A 24,798-nucleotide genomic window follows, 5' to 3' on the forward strand; every position below is an offset into this window, starting at 1 on the left:
CGAACACATAATATGATAATCAAGACCTGTACACCTACTCTAGTGAATAAGATAGTTTTTTATTAATTCGTTCCCATAATTTATTTATTATGCTGATTGTTTTCTTTGTATTCACAATTCAGCCTCAACAATACTATATAGAAATAATAAAATGTCAGTTTTTGATAAACAAATCTTAACTAACTTACTATTAATTTTAGAATAATATAAATAATGAGAGGATGATCCAAGAATTACCTGGCCCAACAAAGAAAACACAAACTGGCAACTACAATTTCCAATGTCTTAGGGTGCAAATTAACCCCTTGTAAATACATTATATTTTCATTATATTTTTAACACCTCTTTATAATTTTATTTACGTGTGATAAGCCTAAGAGGGTCAAATCCTCGGCGTGAAATCAGTTATTTTTTTGTGCTGGCAGTATACACGTAACCTTGTGTTGAAGGGCGGTAGAGGGCATATACGTTCTTTTCTTGAGCGCATGAATTTAATACTGTAAAAATTTTTTGAACATTTCACACTTTTATTCTAAAAAGATTAAATAGATATTTAATCACTAATAATGAACTATATGTTATCGTCGAGAAATGAAATCAAATAATAAAAATGTTATGTGATTTCGAAGAATGAAAATTACTTGTGCGCTTATGGTACAGTTTAAAAGTTCATTGATGGCAATATATACATTTCTTTAGGAAAACTTTCACCTCTTCCAATTAACGTGCTCAATTTTATCATCAGAGTGCCTTTTTTCGTTAATTTGCATTATGATTTTCATTTGATTGGACAAAGCTCTTTTAAATACATAGACACGTGGTCTTAACGCTCGAAATAATTAGAGGTTTCAGTAAAAAAACTGCTAAATTGACTGGACTATTATGACCGAAAGGATACTCACTTAAAGCATTTAGTTCATCAATATCCTCATAATTACTTGGAATAACGTTGTCAGATGTCTATATTAACGCTAATGCTGTTGATATAATATCGGATGGACATGACAGTTTCTTTGAAATCATATTTAGTACTACAATGGAAAAATGATAATTGATTTTTAATGGAAATTTATATGTCAATGTTTGACATTTTTCAATCTATAATTGACGTAGCACGAAGTTGTGTTGCTAATTGAAAAGAGGAAAAAATGTTTCTATAAAAATTATACCGGTATCAGCATTATGGACTACGGATTTCGTATAATCTGATTCACAAGTTCCATATCGCTCAGAACATGATCCGGAGCATCAAAAATGATGATTTTGGTCTTATTCCATTCAGAATGGCATATAGACACAGTTGAAATATTCCAAATACTATTTGAGATAACCAAAATTTGGAATAAGATCGTTGAAGAGCAGAAAAGAAGTCTCACCTCCCGGAAATGTACCGAAAATGCTTATAATTTCAACTTAGGGGCGAAAATAAGGGTAGAATAGTGGTGGTTTGGCTGCCGCGTGCAACGCCCCAATCTGACACATGAGCTATGAAAAATTATTTCACCTGATTAGATATCAATACTAAGGATTGAAAAAATGTATTTGGGTGCTGAGTAGATTTATAAATAAACAATAATCCGTCAACGAAAAAACGAAAAATTTTTATCACAATTTTTTTATTAATTATGCTTTTGATAATTCGTTTTTTCAAGTTCAACATAAAAACGCTGATAATTTCAAAACTTTTTTCCAATTATTATTAATATTTTGTTTTCCTATAATGGAAACCATATAAATATTATGATAATAAATAATAAGTAAGAATTGCTTTGTTCATAAGATTTCTTAAAACTTCTTTTTCTGGAATTTTATCCTGAAAATAAAGATTTTTTGAAAAATCCTTACTTATCTTTTAGTTTTCTTCTAAACAAAAATCCCAAATTTCCGCTTTTCCGCCGCCAGAAAAGCTAGCAAACCCACGCAAGCAACAACAACCCTAGCCCTGCGGAGGAGCAATTCCTATATCAGGGCTCGCTCCAACATTCATAGCGCTATTTTATAATAAAATTTCAAATAATTTAATCGGTTACTGCTACAGGAGGTAAAGTTGATTTTTCCTATTAGAAAAAATATCTACTTTGATTTAGACATAAATAAGTCGAAACATAGATAAACATATCAGAAGGTCTAAGAAATAAGGAATTGAAGAGACATCTATATTTTTTTATATCAAAAAGTTTTTGTATATATTTTTAATATAACTTTTATATAAATTATATTTTTGAATTTGTAGCTTTCTTTCTGTTTTCACTAATTTTTATTAAAATAACATAAACTATTGATGAAACGATAAAACACTTTTTTATTCTTTATTGATTATTAAACAAATTAAGGTCTGAAACGGACCTCTGACTAATCTGTTTATTAATTTTTTCTATGTTATTCATTTATTTATTTAATTGATGCGAAATTTACGTTTTTTACTTTTCAATTCGAATCTTTTATAAACTAATAAAAATATGATAAGGGCATTTGAGAAAATTTTTGTTCTTCGTTAATAAATGAACAAATTGAATTTTGCAGCCGAGCTTTATCTTTATTATTTAAAAAATCATTGATAATCATATTTGAAAACAATTTTTGGATGATGATAAAAAAATTAAATATCAAAATTTTTGAATTTTTACAACGGGGATCTCTTCTAAACCATTTCAAGATTAGCTCCCAGAAATCAAAAAAAATCTTTGCTAAGGGAAAAAAGGGAACTTTTTTCAAGCTGCTGCTTTTTCACTATCTTTTCTTGAATTCCGAGTATCTCAAATAGTTTTTGAAATACTTCAAAAAAATCAAACCCTTATCTTTTATTTCACTTTATTGTTTATAACTTTTGTATTGTTTTTTCAGCCCATCTTGGAATTTTGATATTTTATTTCAGATGTCATTGATTGCCAATTGATTTTTAATTTATTTAGATGCCTCTTACAAAAGTATTTTCAGTTTTATTAGTCCACGTATATAAGTTCAAGTGTCTGCTACTTCAAATATCTTGTAATAAAACTTATTGGAGAAGAATGAATAGTTACTTTTTCAGATTATCAAGTAGCAAAACACAGAGCAATGGGTACCTAGTCCCCTATGATGTCAGAGTATTAATATAAATAAAAATAATAAATGAAAATAAATCGTGTTACTGACACACCGATGGTGCTGCCTTAGTCAAACCCATATGACGTTTATGAAGTACCAGATTTCAAAAGACAACTTTCTTAACTTGCTTTAATACTTTCTAAAACACTTCTTGAACTTAGTGTGAATGGAATATTTCACATAAGATATTCATAGCGCTAGAAAGATCAATAATATTTGAAGAATTATCTCTAAAACCTCTTCTTTACCATTGACTCATTATACTTCATTCTTTTTAAATACTATTATCACGGATATGTGATATTTATATCTACCAGATATCTAGAATTCACTGATATAAACTGCACTCAATAAAATGAAATAACTACCGAGTATATTTGATTGGAATAAATTGCTAAGTCTGTGTGATTTCTGCTTCGTAACTAGATGTGAAAAGCTTACTTGTGAAATTTGTTGATGTTCAACCGAGTGAAAATACCTCTGCGAATGATGTAGAACCATTAACGTAGATTACGATATAAAGTTCAGTGAGTTTTCACTTTGAGTAATCAGTATAAAACGTACTTAGAATCTATATGTAAACTTTGCAGAGAATACTATAGTTCGAAATGTTACCAGTATTTACATTTCTTTCATTCGGATGGAACTTTTATTCCTTCAATGCCGAGAAGTTACATTGATGGAAAATGATACAGAAATCGTATTTTTCACATATAGATATTGAATCTACAATGATATATAGTGAACCTAAAAAAAGTATATTGAAGTATTAATTTAATTTAACAGATCAAGAATGATAGAAGTTCAACCTCTCTCAGGCTTAGTCATCAACGTCTTGAGTAGAATTCCCCCTGATTGCAAATTTTTGATCAAATTGCTTTTATTTGTTTATCTATATGAAGAGTCATTGGATTCTTATCTAATAACCGAAATATTTAAATTCCGTATTCATTTCAAGACCTATAATCCAAAATTATTGAAAACAATTTTTTTGTATAGTTCGCCCGCCGTGCTGGCAATTCAAGAAAAAATGAAGGTACTATCACATTAGTGGGGTATTCTTCTTGTATATTTTGTGAAAATTACCACTGTCTTCCCTGGAGGATTGATTCCAGCTCTTATCGAGCTTTCAATTCGAAATATTCAATAAAATCTTGGCATCGATTCTAAAAAGTCCTCTATCTACCACGAAATGTGAGAAATATATACATTCCTAGGTATCTTGTCCTGGATTTATGTTCAGCAATACATTTTGAAAGTATGTGAATAGATATCTCATCCTTAGTTGACAAATACAGGTTAAGATACCTATTGGTTTCTGTTTAGATAGATCTCTGCTTATATCAGGAGTTTCTTCGCTTGTTTTGAATTTTTTAGACCGCTACACTGTTTGTAATTTAATATTATCATTAAATTATTATTAAACTATTGAAAGTTAAGTTCATTAATGAAAACAACAACAGTTATGCACAGAGCTTTTTATATTTTAGTGAAGGAATTAATTACAACATGACAACGCTGCAATCTTCTATTTTGTAGCTTCATCAATTTCTTAACCTTACTGTAGAATCCGGTGTTGAGGATCTCTGAGTAGGATATCTCCTATGAAAAAAGTTCAACTTTGGAATTGTAGAATTCACCCCAAAATATATTTTAAATCAGTTTTCACTTAAAGAGAGACCAAATTAATTGAGAAGATATTAAAAAAAATTTGGTAACGAATAGAGATATACTCACCTCAGATCTAATCCAGTTTAATACAACAATTATGCACAGAACTTTGTATATTTAAGGGAAGGAATAAATTACAACATGACAACGCTGCAATCTTCTATTTTGTAACGTCATCGTTTTGTTAACCTTACTGTATAATCCGGTGTCGGGGATCTGTGAGTAGGATAGCTCCGATGAGCAAAGTTTAACTTTAGGACTGTACAATTTACCCCAAAATATATTTCAAATTGGCTTTCACTTGATAAAACTTCAGGTAGTTTCGTTAACAACTAGTAGTTTTTCTCTTTTATATAAGTCGAAACCGTATAAAACTGGTGCACGTTTTGATTGTTCATATAATTTACTAACTGATTTCTATTTGAGTACTCCTGCTCATTCGACAGTCAAACGCGAATAATAAAAAGCCGATGTTGCCTTTTTATTGGTTGTCTACATCCCAGGGTATATAGAAATCCAATACTACCGGCTAGAAATATTCTAAAAAATAGAATAACTCTGTCAGATTTCCATTTATTCCTAACTTTTTTTAAATGTTTTTATTATAAATTGATTTTAATTAATAAGATTTTCGTATTACTAAATGTGAATAAACTAGATCGTTAACGTTGAGTTATTTATATTGAGAATGGGATGCTACGGACATGATTCCAATATTGTAAATTCCTCTAGACCATGGATGTCAAACTCGCTAACCGCAACAAACATTTCTTCGGATTGGGCGATGTATCGGCACACAATATTATTTAATAAAATAACAAACCTAGCAGAAAAGAAAATATAAGATAGATTGAATTTGGGGAAGTATTTTTCAATCAATCTTTTTTATTTGCTATCGTCAAACAAAATGTGAAAATTCAGAATATATCACGATTAAGTGATAACATATTTGCTCAAACATTCTTCCTTTTACAAACGTCAATTAAATGAATTATCTTCTCCTTTTATTCTGTTAAAAAAAATATTTTCTACGCCGTTATAATATTCACGTTTTTTTTGCATTAATTTGCATTAATAAAGAATGTAATTTCAGACAAAAAGCGTGAAAAAAGTACCGTAGCGGTTAATTTTTTACGCCTTTGCGTTAAAAAAAGTGCTGGCATGTGTTATTTTTAAACGCAATTATAAAATTGTTTTATCAATATAATGGACTGTGAATGGTTTCTTTCTCATGTCAATTCGTTTCTCTGAAAAACTGTCACACTTTTATTACTTGATGTCCGTTGAAGAAAATCCGTTTTGTGTCTAATTGAATAATTCAAAGAGTGTAGTATTATTATTAATGATGAAAAGTAATAGTGAAGAAAGTTTTAACTGCACACCAGAGGATATTGTTGAATCGGCTACTGCAGCGTCTAAGAATCTTTTTCCTGCGAAATCCAGGGAACAGTATTTAAACAAATATAATTATTCTATGGAGTGGAGTTCTAAAAAGGGCAAAAACAGCTCCACAGAAAGAGTGTTACTAGCTAACTTTGAAACTAAATCCAAAATATGTAAGTCTTCAACACTTTGGTCGTCTTATTCTAAACTGAAAGGCACCCTAATGATAATTGGTAAGAATAATTATTCAAGGAATCAGTCTCCTATACAAACTAATATATTCGGTGATAAGTATACAATTAAGTATAATATAATAATATAATATAATAATACAAATATGGAACTCAAACACTATAAATATTATAACTCTGCTTCGTTTCGTTTGCGAAGAAAAACACATGTCTGCAAGTACAGTACAATGAACATTAGGGCCGTGTGGTTTCAGCAAAATGAAGCAACAACGCCTACAGCACGAGGCCCAATCGATTTCCCCGGCCGCCTAATTTCTCTCAGAGGTGATTTCCCATAGCCGGCGCGCTCTCCGGATTTGGATCCATGCGATTTTTATTTATAGGGTTATTTGAAATCTCTGGTTTATGACGATCGACCAGGGATCATTGCTCACCTGAAGAACAACATTCGTAATGCCATTGCCAATATACCCATTATTATAGTGTATATCAGTGTATAGACAATAGAGGTTGTCACTTAACAGATGTTATTTGTAATTTTCAGCACCGAATAGGAGTAAAAAAATAATTAAAACAATATCTGAAGTACTTTTGTTTTTATTAAACTTTCAAATAAGTAAGTTTCTCTGGGGCACCTTGTATAAAACTAAATAGAATGTTCATATATTTTTTCATAGATTCTGATGTCCAAAAACCGATAAAAATATTTAGAAATTCCGTCGCAAGTTGAAGAAAATTCTAGAAGGACATTTTTATAAAACGCAATTGTATTAAATATCGTAAACACTTCATCAGCATTCATTTTATTATAAATACGGATTATTGTAAACAACTTGTGGCAATGTTTATAGTTAATTCGCTTGAGAGATTAATTGTAACCATTCAATAATTGTAATTTTGGTATCAAATAAATTTTTAAAAATAATATTTGATTACCGAAAATTATATTTCGCATTATTTTTTTTACAATACTAAATTTCATAATAGAAAGAAAAAAACGTTTCATAATGAGAAAGAGTAAACATAAATGTATAAATTGAAATAAGAAAAATAATAAATATCGTGCTGTGTGTATGTTGTGATGAATATGTGTGTTTCCATTTTGCCATAATTTTATTGAAATATATTCTCTTTAGATCTGTGAAATTAATCCTAACCTTTAACCCCTATTTTCACACTCTCACTACCATCCGTATGAGATACCGCTATACATAATATGTGGTATGACCCATATTTTTTTTCGAAAGTTAAAACTACCTTATTTGTTTTGTTCTTTCTTTATTAATAATCGCAATATCAAAACCAAAAGGCTAAAAGAAACATTGTAAACAATCAAAATAAATGGATGAATTCTATATAGGCAAATATGTATACTTTCTTATTTTTTTCGATTTTTTACACAATTGTTACACATTTTTTAGCATGATTCAAACAAATTGGTTTCTCGCATTCTCGACAAACAAAAATTGTCTTCCGCTTCAATTTATAGGGGCAATAGAAACAGGTCTTTTTAGTCTGCAGTCACTCATCGTTTGAATCTTTTTCTTGGGGATCTTCTACTACTTGCAGTAGACACGCCATATGGCTTCTTAGCTCTCTTGGTAATCTAAAGTTTTCATTATATCGGTAATGCACGAATTGGTTCGTTATTCTTATAGATTTGATATGAAAATTTAGGCGTTGATTGAGCACATATTCATCATTTGTAGGAAAACAGCCATGGGCCATCTGTGAAATCCTCCTACAAGAAGAATAATTTTCGCATTTCTTATCTAAACTATCTACACCTCCCTTGGACATATTGTAATCGGCAATCATATCTGGCTTTCCGGTATCTGGCTCATCTTCTGAAGAATGGTGCATTGAAGAAATTAGCAATACAACCTTATTTTTCTTCTTCCTTCTTATTGTCTGGCAAAAAAGAGGCAGGAATCATCGGCTTGCTCTTTTTCAATGTACCTAAAAATTTTAGTCTTTTGTTGTGTAACCTCACCACAGACTGTGGGAACCCGCAATTTTTTCTCTTTTGCTGATAATCCATAACTATCCGAACCTTTTTCACAATAAATGTAAGCAAATAATTATTTCTGGCACATAATTTTTATGCCAAATTTTGCAGGCTTTTTTGGCATGTACATTACGAATCCGCATCCGCCTCTAAAACCCACTAGGCTCTCATCCACACAAACAAATGTCCCCAACGAAAAGTTTTTTCGAGAATTATCAATAAACTTCCTAAGGGGACTAGAAATAGCTGCAGCTCTATCTTCCTTAGTTCTCTCTGCTCTACCCGTGTCATTATCAAATCTCAGTGAGACTAATAAATTTTAAAACCTTCTTGACATTGTACACCTGAATACATCTCTTCCACTGCCATCAGTAGCAAAAAAACCTTCTTAACTCTCTCTTCCTGCCTTAAAAACTTCTGTGCATGTAAGTATCGCCATAGAAGCTCTCATCTCAGCAACAACTACATCTTTCAATGGTGAATGGTCTTGGTTCTTGTACTTTGTAGAGCGCTTGCGGGTAACCTCTTCACTAAATTCTGACTTCTTGTTCTAGAATTAGCTGGAGGCGGTTGTTTTGACCATTTTGTAGTGTTTGCCTTCTCAAACCAGTAAAAAAATCTTGTCTTCTTAGATTTTCTTCAAGTTCATTGCTTACTTCTTCATGTTCTTCTTCATTCCCGTATTACTCCGATTCTGTGTCAAGCTCACTTTCAGAGACGTAACTTTTATCATCATGTTTTCTTCTAGTTGATTCCTCAAATTTTGGATCATACGGATGCATCGACGATATCCTTGCCCTTTGTGACATATTTATAAAAGAAAAACTCCAAAAAAACGAGAAATAAAAAAAATCGCTCTTAACTTACACGTGTTATTCCACTGACCGCTAGCGCGCTACTAATGTACGCATCAACGTAAGTTTGAAAGGTACCGAGAGTCTCAAGGTCAGCAAAAATTCATTTCAAAAATCAAGGCGGGAAATTCAACACTGGCGGTATGAGATACCGCTAGGTAGCGGTTAAAGGATAAAAATATGATATACAGGTATATCAAGTGACAAATGAGTAAGGCTCAATATTAAGCTACAAAAATATGTATTTGAGTAAAAGTTATTCATTAGCAACGACCAATATTCAATTCTACAACCACAATATAAGCCTTTTGGAATGTGATGTCCGATTTGACAAATCAGAATAAATCACATGAAATTATCAACAACAGAAACAATGATGTCTGTTTGAAAGACTTGTAATTATATTTATTATCATAATGAAACAATTTTTGTACATTTTAGAGAGATTTTTTGTGTCCAAGTTAATTTTAAAGAATTTGGAAATATTATATCTTGACAAAATCTCATTCTTATTCCTATTTCCATTCCCTAGACATGAAAAAATTGTTTTTTTTTATATCTCATACTGATCTTCGAATATTCTCAATTTTTTCCTTCGACATGTCGTTTAAGACAAAAATATGTCGTTATTTTTGTATTGAATAAGATAATTTATGTATTTGGTCTCAAAACAAGCACAACATATATGTCTTCCGTTTGGATTCCTTCCAAACAACCATTATGATAAATCATCGTTCCAGATTTTCGATGAAAATTGGGGTCAATGCGAAAATCGATCCAATTCTCTAGATAAAGGATTTCAGTATGACATCACAGTTATCGTAAATATCCAATATATAATGTTATTTTTCTTTTTATGTTATGTTTAGAATTATAAAGTGCATTCAGAGGAAATGATTTTCATTAAAAAATTCTTATCATATTTAACAGAAGAGTGAATTGATGTATTAGAAAATAAAACAGATTTTGAATAACATGGCAATGAAATGAATCTATCTACACGATATATATAAGGGTCTTTTAGAAGTCACAAAATGCCTAATGATTATTTAAAAATTATTTTTTGATTCTCATTAAATTTTTGAAAAGAACTTTTTATATATGAAAATCGATGTCATTCAAATTCCTTTAAATCATTTTCATTGACTATATTTTTCGCCATTTTCCATTCCCGAATAGGGCGACTTGACTTTCTGTGTTTCCTTTATTGTCCAAAGGATTTAGATTAAAAAAAATTAAAAGAAAAAAGTATATTCTTTTTCAACAAAACTCAATTTTACAAGAATAATGGTGTTTATTTCGAATTGATAGGATTAGTATTACTAACTTAGAAAGTTTAGAAGTCTGGAAATATTTTATACTGCCCAAGATCTATTCCAAATAGGTACTACGTCATCAGCGCCGATTGTGTAGGAGATTGCCTATTCGACAAAATGTTCTTCAGACAACATGCAATGACTAGCTATTTTGCCACTTAAAACGATTTTAACTCATATTAATGGAGCAAACACAAGAAGATTTTATATGCACTGAACTTTTTAATTTTGACATACCAGGTGTTAAAGTTTAAACAAACATATTACATTTAATTTGGAGGAAATTTGACTTCGATTTTATTGGACTAATGGTTTCAAGTGGAAAATTGATTTTCATGACAAAATAGTTAAAATGAGAAAGGAAAATATTATTATTTTCTAAAAGTTTCAGTACCCCTAGATTTTTTTTTAATCTGGTAAATGCCTGATAACTAGCAAAAGGTGTCAACTAACTCATATAAAAATTGCAGTTTTTATGTCAAAAATATGTTTTACTACAACTTGACACTTTCGTCATAAATATCAGACCGATTTTTATTCACTTGAAAAATACTCTAGAGGTCAAATTTGCTCCATGGGAAATGTGAATTTTGAAAATATGATATTTTGATAAAGATTAAAAGAATTCTAAGCGTCAAATTTCCATCTGTCTTTGAAATATTATAAAAAAACTAATTTCAAATTAGAAGAAACCTAAAATCCAGAACATTTAGAAGCATTGGTTCTGCGTCCCTCAAAGGAGAAAACAACTACTTTCCGAAGAATGTCATCGACATCTGCTGGTATCTGCATCCCTCATGGCTCCCAATTACAAGGATAATTGCCATGCAACTATTCATATTTTGAGAAAACAAAGTTTGGAATTTGTTTTTTAACACAATAAACAAAACTTTTGATATTTAAGTTTGTGGGTACATGGGTACCCGGTTGCTAAAAGGCGTCGGTTGGTTACTCATCTAATAGATGTCGAACGACAAAATTGATGATCAAATACTGTGTAATATAGTCCATCAAGAACCATCTCAACTCTTAGGAGTTCTAAGCCTTCAGCATCTTATACCATTGCAGTGCACGTCGAAAGAGTTGTTAATAATTCGATAAACATTATGGCTTTCTCAAAAATCTCATATTCCCAAAACTAATAAATCTAAGCTAAATATTACTTTGCAAATTAACTGCAGAAGGTGATCAATTTCATAGCAAAACTTTTCAACTGACTTTTCAGGTTTTGAAGAAAATTATAAATCTTCGAATAGAAATTGTAAAGTATAACGCTATTTTCCGAAAGATCTCACTGAAAGTTTGCTTCAACTATGAGAATCGAGCACCATACAACGTCAGCTACACTCAAATCTTTCTAAAAGCTACTTAAAAGCACTAAGTTCTCGTCGAATCGACTTAGACGTCGAACGACAAAATTGATAATCAAATACTGTGTAATATAGTCGCTAAAAGATTTTGCTCGTATACAAGGAAATTGCATTTTGTTCTCGACAGTTCTCTTACTTGGTTTATTACGTGAATTTATTCAGGATTTCAAGAGAACATAATTTTTTATTGTGTTTGAATAGATTTTATTCTGCAAATAAGGGTATAGAAGAATTTTTATCAGAAAAAATTCATATATAGTATATCAAGGTGATATGGTGAATTGCTATGTTTCCTTCTTTTATGCTCAGATATTAGGCTACGAATATCGATCGTTTATGATCTGTTTAGCGAGCTCCTGCTAGAAATCAGCCTCGTTTCAAAAATTGTAAGTTATTGATAGAAAACTATTTTAAATGTTTGATAATTCCATAAGATTCCCGCGTTTGTAGATTTTACTTCATGTAACCCAACTTTCCACAACTATATTCTGTCTCATTAGACTGTTCATTCTTAGTTATTGCTACTTCACTCGGAAACAAATTCCTCTTCAAAACCAGAACCGAGTTCTGAATCCTCTATGTCATAATTATTTGGTTTATAATGATTCTTTGGAGTCCCAGGAGCTACTATGCTAGAATCAGCATGACTTGATGTCTAATGACTGATGGGATCTTAGGGTACACTATTTTATACTTGCTCTTACTCAAAAAACCTCAAATTTTCTTAGGTTCCCCTCAAATAATTGTCCCGATATAAAGCAATTGATTTCTATACCAAGTTGCATTCCTACGAACTTCAAGTAGGGCTCAAAATATCGAAAAAAAAAAATAATTTTTCTACAACCCTTCAATTTAAAAATACCGAATTTGGTACAGTGTATGATAGATACTATCAAGGGTTTTGAGTAATAGTAAGTGAGCGATCACACAATTCTGGGTAGTTACTTAGAGGTGACCTAATCTCAAAATTCTATAAAACTTTTTTCTTCGACAATTGATTTGAGAAAATTTATTTCTAATCGGGTGGTTCCTCGTGGAGAAAGACGGATTTAACGAACAGGAAAGTTTCATAGTGTTAATCGGTAGGGCCCTGTTCAAATGATGAATGAATGATGCGTGATGAAGAACTTATTTTGGTTACCATCGATGTTCAACTAGGAGTTTATCTAGACAATATCGCAATGGCATCGCTTCGCTTAGATATCCACTGCTAAATACTCCGATCTTCCCTTAAAAAGAGAATGATAGAGGATTTACTCCTCTACAGCAATGGAATTATCGCGGATAATTGAGTGATACGTACTGAAATAGGCTGGAAAAGAATAAAAACCGAACAATGAGAACAAATAGTGAAAAATAAAAAAGAAGAAACGCCCTATATAGAAAATAAAAACGGTTCTCCTTAAATTTCGGTGTTTTCTTTTGTTTTTCTCTGCTTTCTTTTTGTTTATTTAGTGTTTTTTTCATATTTCTTATATTTTTCGAGTATTCATAATCTTTTTGTGTATATTGATAATTTTTTTTGTGTATTTTTATCATTTTTTTATGTATTTAGCGAGAAGATAGGGTAGGTGGGTCGGATTTTCGGCTGATGTACCAATTCACCAGGCTACGGAACGATCCTCCTACAAGCAATTTATCATTTATATACCCGTTCTGAACATCTGCTATTTTATAGAAACATCATGAATCAAAATTTTCGAAAATAAGTAGGTTTTGAAGGTTATATCCGTTATTAGAGGCACTAGTGGGTAGATTCTCTCCATGCTATGTTACCAGATAGTTTTCCTAGACTTAGGGAAACCGTGAACTTGACAACTTTGTATATAAACTATATGAAAGTATATATCTTTGAAGTATTCTCTTTATACCTGGCCTCTCTGGACTCCGTTACGACAATTCAGAGTTAAAGGTACAAGTTGAATACGGAGGATTTATCGAAATAATTTATTAGTTTGGCCGTGAGGATTCATCGTTTAATCATTTGGGGAAATATTCTAAAATTTATTTTTCTCTTACAGGTTACAGAAAATTCCAGTTGCATACACTCAACTCTACAAGAAACAAGTGAGTTGTTTGCTTTCTTTCTCAATTTTGAGTTCTGGAAAATTATTTACATACATATGAACTGTGAAGCTAGAAAAAAATGCTTTTAAAGTTAGTTGGTAATATTAAAACGAGAGGAAAAAAGTTTGTGATAACGCAGTTCTTTTTTTAATAATGCTATCCCAAAATGAAAGTCAAATCTCAAATATTTAAAATATTCATTTGATGTTTTTCATCACTACGAAATAAATCGATTGCTTTAGCTGTAACCAGATATTCCATCTTATGTGTGGAGTTTGACCAGTAAACCTCAAACTGACAATGTGATTGAGTTAAAAGGCTTGAAATATATAAAGTAGCTTATGAGCATATGGTGTTTTGGGTATGAAATCATAGTTAGATTTTATCATATCATAAATTAAAATTTCCTTTTCCATTTGGTAAAGATTTGCTTAAAAACCCCTTGCAACTAATTATGAAGTTGAAGCAGTGCCTTTAGTACACACAAATTGATATATATTTAAAAAGAAACAATCTAAGGATCTTGAATTAGTTCAAGATTATGGTTTTGTCATGAGTAGTTTTGGGTTATTCTTCACACAGGCTGATAAGATGGAAAAATTCTTCAATTATTTATGGGCATTACAAAATATCAGCTTAAGTTGTATAAGCTTTCCTAACAAAAGTACATTGATATAGGTGATTACTTTGAACAGAAGTAAAATTATTTTCTCAACAAGATTTGTAGTTTCCTTGTGTCTCAAATCGTTTAGCATTGACGACTATGTACCTAACCTCTTAGTTGAATATTAATTTTCGAAATAAATATTCTTCCCTACCCCAGAATCTTATGCAATATTAGAGAAAGTTTACATAAATGATTGTTTATTTATATAAAAACTTGTGATCAGACCAGGACGTTCAAAAACATTAAAAATAGTCAGAAACAATGAATAATTTGGTGATTTTATTCTATCTCATCTTGTTCCAAATATCGACAGCTTCGGTTTCTTCACCAGAATATTCGACCAGATTCGTTCAAGTATTACACCATCGTGTTTGCACATTCATCGTACTCATATACAAAAGTCCTTTAAAATATATTTTGAGAATATCAGAAAGGATTTAAAAATGATTTAATCTACATAAGATCCTCAGTGGATTGAATATTTACGAGTGCTTTAAACTGGGAGATATGGTAGAGCCAAATCTAGTAGCCTTTAGGAATTTTTGGAAACAATGATCGGGTTAATCCCCGATAAATGATCAGAATGTTTGGAAAATAATTGGGACATAGTCATTTGTTATGATCCTTTTTCCACTGATAGACCGGTGGGTAAATGCGATCAGATGAAGGGTTTTTACATTTGTCTATGGTTTTTTGAACTTCAAAAGTTATTTATTATTCTGAAATGGCTACTATTAATTTTCATGAATAGCGTCATTGATAGGTAACTGAGGTTTATTATTTTCATATTCATTTCATTCCTTTTCATTCATTGTGTTTTTCTTCTGTATATTGAAATTTTATTTTATTTCTATCTTTATTTAGTTGGTTATATTTTTATTCTGTAGTTTTTACAAGGTTTTGTCCACAAATTGTAACAATTTTTTGACAATAAAGCATTTCTCTGTCCTTTATTTTTTCTATTTGTTTTGACTTATTATTCAATTACTATTGGTTCAATTTCTCTAACAGAACAGTAACATTTAATTAATTGAATTAATTGAAGAGATGTTTTAAGAGAGAAAATATTTGCGACTGGATCAAGTAAATTAGAGCGAAATTTCAGTCGAAAGTTTTTATTACTTGCACATTCAACATAATTAATCCAAGATAGACGCAATAAAATTTAGAGTTCAAAGCATGAAAAGATATAGTTAAGGAAATACCCGAAGTCCGCTTAATGAACTCGACAAAGTGGTTTTTGGTGCATTGTCACATATATGAAGACAGTTGCCTTTTTTTGTAATTTGAAATAAGATTTGTTATATGATTTCCAAATATTTGAAACTATTACGATAGGAAAATCATCTCAATCTGCATACTTTGTGCAACAAATCATTCATCTTAGAATCAATCTGAAATTTCCTTCTATTTACAAACTCCCAAATTGAAGAATATATGTATACGATGGCTGCTAATTAAGTTTTTAGATAGATAAATGGAAAAATAGGAAAAAGTATTTATAAATGAATATTCTCCATTAAAACCAAAACAGTTTTGCATGCGTTTGAACCATTTCTTGGAGGATTCGCATTCATTACGTATGTAAATTGCAAGGTTGTTCGGAAACAGTAATAAATAGAAAGGTTTTCATATTTTTAACAGGTGAGAGAGATAAATTGTATCCAGCCTGAATAATTAATACGTAATGACTAGTAAATAATCACAAAATCTGAATTTTCACAACAAATGGCTAAAATTGCATATTTGTATATATCTTTTAATTCAAAACAACTTTACTTCATAACATTTTGGCACAAAATTCAAATTTTTTGACAAACCTCATATACTGTTACAAAATTTGATATCTGACGATTGTATTTTAACTTTTGGACCATGCAGAACTTTTTATCAAGAATAACTTTTTTCTATAAAACCACTAATAAAAAAGTTTTCCGTATGGTTACATCTTAAGTAGACACACTGTATAATATTGTCTCTGTGTAATATCTCATAGATTTATATTAGTTACGATTTACCATGAATATTACAAAATAACTTTGGGTGCAGGGAAAGTTCAAGAAAAATTGATGAGGGAATTGAAGTGAAATGAGAGAAGAAAGGAAATTTTCGAGTTTTAGTCCACCTTGTATAAAAAAAAATATATTTCATCATAATACGAAACTCTGTTGAATTGAATAGAGATTTTTTATTATAATCTAGAGGTATCCATACCTCTTGAATGACTCTGTATAAGATAAAAGAATCTCTTATTAGAAGCTACAAAAATTTTGAGTAACTTGTATATGATACAAAAGTCCTCATTGAAAAATCGTATGTTTAGTTTTAGCGAAATTATGCAGCAATCTGTATAGTTTGAGTTAATTTCAAAATATAGACCTTGAAGATTAATTTGAATCAATAACATTGGTACTTGTTTTCATTATTATTATATTATTCGACGATATTCTAATTTGTTCCCTAGCCCTGTATTTACATAAAGGTGCTTGTAAAATGATAATATTTTCGTCTATTTTCCACCTACTCAAATGTTTGTATTAGATATATAAAAATTTCTCACAAAACATGAACTCTTCAACTCAACTTCGTCGCTTTTTTATTTTATTTTTTTTCCATTTAATTAGCATTGAAAAAAACATATCGTCGGTACCATACCAAAATCGCGTTTTTCAAATTCGATGGTTTCCCGTAGTACTAAAAATAAGGCTACCTATTGGTAAAATGACGAATCTATTAAATGGTTATAAGCCAATGTTATTTTTATTCACAGCTTTTCCGGATTAAGTTATGCTATATTTACGAATATGATATTTAACAGTTTATACAGTTAAACAAATAAAGAAATTTCCCAAACGTTATGTAAACGAGTGAAAATGTCATTCCCAGCTGTGGAATCACATTACTGTAGGAAATCCAGTCAGTTCAGATACTTAGATGCAGATCTAAATATTACATCTATGTAAAACTTATATAAGTGTCAAACTGAAAATAATATGAAACCTTATTGTTTTTAGAACTTAACATTAACATTTCACCGACCTAAAAAAGATCTTTATAAGACATGTGTTAAATTCGATGAAAGTAACCAAAATGAACAGGAAGAGAATAGAGTCTCTCGTAATACTCATTTGCAGCTGGGCGTTTTTTTTACGTGCACAAGCTTGGTGTTTATAATTTGACTATAAATAATTTGGGAAACGCAAAAGTCAATTGTTATACCTGGGACAAAACTGAGGGAAAGAGGGGTAGTATTGAAATTTCTACATCCATTTTCAAATTCATTTTTGACCGTCCTGAAGTAACCATGATGTCTGACAGCTGCGGAAGGCAGAGCAAAATTTTAACTTTTCTTGCATGTGTGACTCGGTCCACTCTAAGATTGGGGCTAAAGCAAAAAATATTCCAGTATACGTACCCTCTGACTGGGACCAATTAATCAGATTGGCCCATACAAAAACCAAACCTTACGATGCGACTAGGCTCCAGCATGATGATTTCTTAAATTTTAATCCTTATAAAGACAAATTTGTTCCATAAACCACCGAGAAAAAGAAAAACCCAAAAAGTTTCGAGTTTTGTATGTGGTATCAATAACGGAAATCTGAACTGAATGAAACTTTTGTCAAAAGTAATTTTGATGACATTGATTTCGATGTTTTTATACGAAAACGAAAACGAGGGAAAAAATTCTTTACACCCAATGATAGAGCCCTTCTGAACCTTTTATGCCATACGATGGTCAGATTTGTAGGCCAAGAGCCAGATTTTTTTTATAAAAACGTACGGTAACAGGTAGTTTTTTTTTTAATATGTTCAGGGGTGTCCACTGAATGTAAATCCAAGTGGGCGTCATGGGGGGCTTCACTTCAACACGTTTTATTAAATATCTCGCAAACCGTGCATCGTACGATAAAACTTGTGGAGAACATTATTGTATATAATAATATTTGCCATCTTTTTTATTTAAAACTTTATTCTGTGTAACGCATAAATTTTTAATTATAGCGCTCCAAACTTTTTTCAAAATGATTGTTGCTAAATATTGAGTTACGCTACATCGTAAGAATTGTTATGGTTATTTTTAATATTATTATTATCAATTAACGTTATGCTTGTATTATGCTATTTTATATTGTACAGTATTACTTTATATTGTATATTATTATATAATGTAATATTGAAAATGATTTCTTTTTTAATAGAAGAATATGAAGGTTTAAATTTAACGTGAATCTGAGTTTGTCGAAAAATTTCAACTGTCTAAAATTGTTGTCGAAATCACTAAAAGAAAAAGAATTTTACGAATGTTACTTCAATAAAATGGACTCAGACATTTGTTATAATATAAAAAGTTTAGAGCGCTATAATCAAAGACATATGCGTTATACAAAGAAAGTTTTAAATAAAAAGATGGCAAATAGTATTATCCAAGATGGCGGCCGAGGTGAAGCCCCCTCCCATGACGCCCAATTGGATTTACATTCAGGGGACACCTCTGAACATATTTAAAAAAAATACCCGTTCCCGTACGTTTTCTTCAGAACCTACTTTTTTGGTTGGGTATTGTATATCGGAGGTGAAAAGAAAAAGATTTATTGCAACTATGCAATCTAGGGCTGGTTCCAAGGGCAAATAGGTCTTTTTATGAGCAGCAACTATCGAATATTCTCTAAAATTTCATATTAGATACTTTTAATTCATTGACTTTCGACCAAAAATGTCAATTTTGGTAAAGTAGCGAATATTTTTAAACGATTATTTATAATTTTACTTAACCTAACCAAACGCGTCAGGTAGAAAAAAATATATTCAATGTTTTGGCTCTCCTGAAAAGTGCCAATTTTCACATTCGTAATTTTAGCATGGTGCCGACGATATGTGTAAATCTACGATATATTTAATTATTTAGCGCTTTGTATATTAACAAAGAGCAAACCGGCCAAATTCCTCTAAATTAATTTCTCATTTGTTTGGAGATCGAATTCGCTGAAATCAACTTTGTTTTCATAAAATTCCACATCCCGTAAATCCACAAGAATTGAACAAATCTATGCATACCTTCTCATCTCCGAACTGAAACGTAAAATCCTCCTCTGAGGCATACCCAAGAAAACCCATGTATATTATTCGATTCCGTCGAAAGCGTATTGAACGCTACTTTCACCCCTTGTTCTCCCATGAGACGTGGAAGAGGAATAGTTAAACAACCCTTTTTACATTTTAAAGCGTTCAGAGCCGTACTATATGATCAATTCACGTTTTTGGAAAGATTAAAGTAGAATTTGAATATGATGAGTGATTCATTCAAAAGTATATGTTTTGAATAGATCAAAAAATAAATACTGAAGGCTATTTTTTCAAATTGGGAAATGGAAAAGAAGGACCATTTAAAAAATCAGGCTTTCCTCGACTTCGGAAACAAATATTCTATGGGAATTACAAAAATATTTATGTATAATCCAGAAGCCAACTTAAGAAAAATGCCCAGTAGAAGAGAGATGACACCTACATCCCATTTAACTTCGCCTACCCCTTTAGAAGAAATCGATATATTTGCGACTTGGTTAAACTTTTCGTGAACATCAAGAAAACTTATTGTTCGTACTATAGCAGAAAGAAAGCACATCAATGGGCAACAAATTAAGACAAGAATTTTTTTCCGAAGAATAGAATAATATTGTCAGAACTCACCCCTAAACCAACAACTATTAATATGAAAAAATCATCCATCTAATTCAGAATCCCTGCCATTTTACAATCACAGGAGATTGTTAATATTTTATACAGTGATTCATAAGAAGACATTCCTTGAATGATGAAATGATAGTAGAAGATAAAAGATGTGCATAATCATTCCTTGGATCTTGAAATTTTCCCAACTAGATTTTTATAGAAAAAAAAGTCATGACAATGATTTTGGTCTTGTATTTACTAATAATCAATGATGACCAGTAATCACCCACAAATTAGGTGAGTTCCAGAATGTAAAACTATCATATAAAAGCGACGATATTGAAAAGTTTAACTATCTGGGAACTTGGTTATCAGACTTCAAGATCATGTGCCCAAGAGAAAAAGCAAGGAGCTCATTCATGAAATTCTAAAAGGTTTTTCCTCTGACTTTGGCCTTAACCTCTGAATAAAATACACAAAACATTACGTTTGTTCTGTGCTGGACGCTGAAAGTTAACACCATGAACAAATTGGAGAAATTTGAACTGTGGATCTACCGAAGAATTTTGAAAGTCAGTAACACCAACGAAGAAATTCTGAGGAGAATAGGAAGAGAAGGTGAATCGCTTAGCACGATTAAATGTAGAGAAACAACATACCTGGGACATATGGTAAAGAGCAAGAGGTCTATTTGCTTCAACTCTTAATAGGAGTAAATATGAAGGAAAGAAGGAGATTGGGCGATGAGAGGATGTAGTGGCTCCACAATATCAAAGATTAAAGAAGGATAAGAAGCCCAGGAGAATTAATTCATACCACTAGAGACAGGATAAGAGGGTCAGAAATGATGGCCAACATTAATGGATAGCGCAAGAAAAAGAAGAATCAGTGAGGAGGGAATTAAAGCGAACTGAGATTTTGCGGAAACTGTAAATCCAATTTGTGTACGAAGAAAGAGATTGTTATTTTCAAAATTTACCAAGTGACATCAGTTGGAGTATGTTGTAGACTGGTTGACTAGTTTCGAAGAAAAAACTTGTTTTAGGTATAAAAAATTGTGTTTTTCTATTCTGATACTCATTCTTATATTCTTATGTTTGATATGTGGTATCTTTTAGATCATTTGCACAAATTAAACTTTTGTACAATAATTAATGTTCCATATTTTCATTTATTTTTTCCAAGTGTCCGAAACCTTCTCTATATACGAAATCACGGACCCAAAACGTGTTGTCATACAGATTTTGGAAACATTCACCTTTGTCAAAAAATGGAATTAAATCCCGAACATTTTCTACGATTTTCGACCTGGATTAAACCAACAGCAGGATACCGATCAACTCGCTTCGACTTTTGGTGATGAAGTACCTACCATCTCGAGTCATTGTGCTTCATTGATTTTCCGAATTGAATCATGGTCACACCTCGCTACAGGATCAATTTCGTGAAAGTCGTCTAAAATCGGCTGTTGTGCCAGAAAACATTGATGCACTACGTAAAATGATATTGCAAAATCAACATGTGACATACCGTGAGATTGAGGCATACTTGGACATTATTTCCACTTGCATATATTCAATATTGCATGAACTAAAAAAGATATCCACATTAACCCAAAACCAAACTGAAAAATCAGCGAAACCAATCGCAGAAGACGAATCATTCTCCAAAACGACAATACGAGCTCTCACGAATCAGTTCAAATGAAAATATTTTGGAACAATCAAAACATTGAATTGATCCTTCTTATTCCAGCAGATCAAAAATAAATTGCGAGATCAACGTTTTTCTACATCCTAAAAAGTGTTCAAAGAATGCTTCGATAAATTTGTTTTTATTTGTCTGAAGGGAGGTAGAATTAAAAGAAGAGATCATGTCCACCATTAGTACATGAATCTACTGTTGTTTCCACAATTTTTTTAAATATATCCAATTCAGAAACAAAAACAAAAATTGTCCGAAGATACCTGAATTTAATTAGTTAATTAAGTGTAAGTAAAACCTTGAAGGTATCTGAACTGGATACGTACTATAATCAGACTGAAAAAAAATTGAAAATAGTAGAATTTCACTTACCGTCTTCTTTTGTGAGTCCCCTGGTAATGTCGCATTTACACCTTCAAGGTCGGATATTTCTTCAACGGTGTTCTCTCAGTCTCTCTAAAAGCTGTGAGGGAAGGAACGAATGCTATTTTAGAATTAATTGAAGTCTAAATCTTTTATCGAGGAGAAATCGACAATACTCTTCTATTTCACGTGAAATTTAAATAGAATAAGATATTAAGATTGACCATGGCATTCTATTATAATTAAACAACGTAAGCGAGATCCAGGTTAGAAAAAAAGATAATGGAAAACAAAAAATACAAAATGGAAATGTAGTGATAGTGGAAAATTTAATTGTTAACTTTATTCTCAACCACAAGGCATCATAAACGAGAGATGCTAGTTAAGTTATGAGATATGGCAACACTGATGTGAATATTTCAAATAGATCATAGTTTGACATTTGTGAACGCATTCAGAACGTCTTGTCAAACGAGTAATACTCAAGTTATTTATAGATTTTTGAGACATTCATCTGGGTCGAAAGATAAAATGGATTTCACTGGTTTTCCGAATTCTTTCGCGGCCACAGGATTAATTTTGAGAAGATTGTCCAGAATTGGCTGCACATCGTCGAAATGAGGCATATTTGCATTTTATTCGCATACATTTGTTGGAGTTGGATACCGCATAATTTGACGATCGCTCAAAAACAAGCTCATGTCGATGGGTGCAAAGAAATGCTGAAAAATTCGTGTTTACATTAACTGTATGGGTTTTTCAAGACAAATTGCTTCGAAGCAAATGGTCACCTGTTTTTTCGAAATAACTGGACATATTATCACCGTTTCATTAGAGCAACGTAGAATAGTCAATTCTGAATGATACACCAGTATTCGTTTGCCAGAAGTATTCGAAAAAATTGAGGAAAGACAAATTATTCTCCACTACGACAATGCAAGCTCAATTCAAACAAAAACGTTTTTGAACAGCAAAACATCGAATTGATGAGACATCTGCCGTACAGTCCTGGTTTGGTAGCCATTGATTCGTTTTTATTCCTGTAGATCAAAAATAAATTACGAGGTCACTTTTTTCTACTCCTGAAGAAGCGGTTCATGCGTTCCAATTACATGCTTTGGAGGTACCTCAATAGCAATGTGAAAAAATCTTCGACAAAATCTTGGTTCAAACTTGATCGAGAGTATTTTGGAAAATGATAAAGCCATATCCAATTATAAATCTTTGTTTTCATGTGATTCAAAACTTATGTAGCAACCCTCGTGAACGTTCTCACATTCCTGAGTAAATTTTGTTCAAATTCTTTCAAAAAATCTTTCTGATCTTCGATACAGAAATGCTTTTTGAGCCTGTACGTGTCGTAAATTGACTATCTATTTTAGAATTCCACCCTTCAATTTGAAATAAACATTGTAATCAGTACATTCATCAAATATTAATGAAAGTCTGCGAAACATGACATTTACTAGTTCGTTTCATCAAACGCCTTTATGCCTCGACTTCCATTTTCTTCGACATACATTAGGAACTTCGGATACATAAACATGAAACTCTGTATTTTCTGGATAATTATGATTTCGGAGTGGTTGCGAAACTTGGAAATACGACGTAGGTTTGTTTCATGTGACCTAGAAACTCATTGGAAAGAAAAAAAAGTGGTTTTGTTAGTATGTTAGTTGAAATTAATGTTTATAATTCATTTTTGATAAATGAAGCGTGAATAGTTTGTCAATGCGTTGAAATGTGGAGGAACAAATTTTTGAAACGAAATATAGACAAAACTGCTACTTAACGATTTAATAAGCATAATTAACTCAGTTACTACAATTTAAAGGACAAAAATAGAGGAAAGGAACAAGGAGGCGGCTCAAGGTCAGAACAATTTGTACTTATCATATTCATGAATATAAAAAAACGATTTGTTGCAATAACTGAATATAGAAACATGTGTAAGAATGATCACAATAATGAAAATGATTATAAAAATATACGATCGCTACGTGCAATTGCTTCGGGTGCAGAAGAAAGCAGGAATGCACTGTAGGCGACTGCGAAGCTCTCGCACTACATACTCCGCCATTGTTGACATTCAGGCGTTAGTCGGCGTTGTGCTACAGCCACGTAAACATGTCTGCCATTATTGATGCTCTTACCAAATTGCAAAGTGTGACTCGTTTTCTACAGTCTGAAGGCCATAGTGCTGCAGAAATGCATCGTAGAATGAGTCGTGTGTATGGGGAAAACTTCATGAGTGGGTGTTTGAGGGTGTCGAAAGTTTAAGGATGGCCCTGATGTTGTGCATGATGGAGGGGGCCAAGGACGCAAATCTGTCGTTTCAGAAAACTTACTTCAACGAGTTGACATAATGGTTAAAGAAAACCACAGATTCACCATTACTGCTTTGTCTACGGAATTTCCGGGAGTTTCAAGGTCTGTTTTGGACT

The 24,798-nt window shown here is 31.5% G+C and overlaps 1 protein-coding gene across 5 annotated transcripts in view; it reads left to right on the forward strand.

Annotated features, from left to right (window-relative positions):
• The window catches only part of LOC130448472 (complexin), a 535,599-nt gene that overhangs the window by 121,030 nt on the left and 389,771 nt on the right, over positions 1-24,798 (forward strand). For all 5 annotated transcript variants that reach the window (XM_056785884.1, XM_056785885.1, XM_056785881.1 and 2 more), the window contains one exon: positions 13,902-13,947. The gene's annotated coding sequence lies outside the window, so the exon portion shown is untranslated. The remainder of the gene's footprint in view (positions 1-13,901; positions 13,948-24,798) is intronic.

The sequence above is a fragment of the Diorhabda sublineata genome, chromosome 8 (genome assembly GCF_026230105.1).
Source record: "Diorhabda sublineata isolate icDioSubl1.1 chromosome 8, icDioSubl1.1, whole genome shotgun sequence".
Classification (NCBI taxonomy): Eukaryota; Metazoa; Arthropoda; class Insecta; order Coleoptera; family Chrysomelidae; genus Diorhabda; species Diorhabda sublineata.